Here is a 1,652-nt window from a genome sequence, read left to right as displayed (position 1 = left end):
AATAAATCCACCCTCCGGGGTATTGATTGAGATTACTTGTCGTGTGATTCTTCACCCCGTTACACATGAAATATCTTGATTCTCACCTTTATAGATTATGTTATTGTTAAGTCCCAGGTCTAGGGTCTAGGAGAATAACATAAATAAAGATCTTTACACCAGGGTGTTGTGATCTTTCTTTCTTTATTTTTCCTTTTTAGTCAAGTTCAATGGCAATAAAACAGCACACAAAAATAGGAAGCGAGTGAACTTCAGGGTTGGGCCAAGGCCAAAATAATAAACAAAAATCAAAACTAATCTACTATCTTAATACCCTAGAAAGAAAGAAAAGGTCAAACAAAAATACAGGGTCTGAACTAACTCCCTGGCTAACCGAAAAACAGGAGAAAACGAATAGGTTACAAAAAAGAAACTGGCACCCAACCCCTACAGCTTCTGTGCAGAAATGAAGTGATATTTACAATATTTACAACAACGGGCGAAAAAAATCAGCCACGTCAAAAAAGAAAAAAAAAGCAATCTGTTGAAAACTTTACAACAAAAAAAGTAAACAACGAAACACCGTGTGGGTAAAGTGCAAACCGAGTTCACAATATTTACACAAAAAGTCACTATACAGAGTTTATCTTTCTTTTCTTAACAACAATCACAATTTCAGCCAGCAACACCATCAACATCCCACACCCAGATCAGCCTCGCTGCGTTTTTGAAAGATGTGCAGTTCCAGCCTCGACCAACCACGGGGCACATACCGGCGCGTTCAATTAGGGCGGGGCCATCTGTGAAAACGACAGAGAGAGAGCAAGAAAGAGAGAGAGCGATGCATAGACACCACATACAATGTAACATAGATCTATAGTGGGCGATGGTCAAAGTAACCTAATTATTCATTACAGCGAGGTGGTCTTTCTGCTGGACCTTAGGCCTGTTGCACCTCCTACGGTGCCTATGGTGGACTATGCATGGCAGGGGCATCCTCTTCCCTGAGGCAGGCCTAAACCTGACCGCATACCACATGGTTTTCTGCAGGGTCTTCAGCTGGGGACCACCGCTCATTGACGTTTCGCCCCTTAACCCAGAACGTCTCCTGGTGGCGGGGCAGTGAACAGGGACGTCTCCCTGACACCCCCTGCAGCAAACCCTAATTCGATGTTACTCCCCAAGCCTTGTCTCGTCGTTTCAGCCAGAGCCAGTGGCTTGCTTTCTCCGCTTCCTCAGAGAGCTCTTTGGTGGATCTGCTCAGTGTGGCTCCCCGTAGTCCCAGGTCCTTGAGCAGGCATGATATTGATCTGCCCACAAAGCCTCTGGCTCCCACCTCCACCGGGTACAGCCTCACCCTCCATCCACTTTCTCTGCACTCCGCGACCAAGTCTGCATACTTCGCCTTCTTTCTCTCGTAGGCAGCTTCCAGTCCCTCCTCCCATGGCACTGTCAGCTCGATCAGTATCACTGACTTCACAGCTGCAGACCACAGCACCACGTCTGGTCTTAATGTGGTGCTGCATATCTCCTGTGGGAACTGGAGCTGCCTTCCCAGGTCTACTTCCATCTTCCACCCCGCCCCTGGTGTTAATAACTTGGTGGGTGGTCTCTTGCTGGTATGCATTGCGGGTTCCCCCTGAAGTAGAAAGTGCATCGTCTATCTACTGGAC

The sequence above is a fragment of the Sinocyclocheilus rhinocerous genome, unplaced genomic scaffold (genome assembly GCF_001515625.1).
Source record: "Sinocyclocheilus rhinocerous isolate Xijiao unplaced genomic scaffold, SAMN03320098_v1.1 scaffold445, whole genome shotgun sequence".
Lineage (NCBI taxonomy): Eukaryota > Metazoa > Chordata > Actinopteri > Cypriniformes > Cyprinidae > Sinocyclocheilus > Sinocyclocheilus rhinocerous.
Note: the sequence above shows the minus strand (reverse complement) of the source record.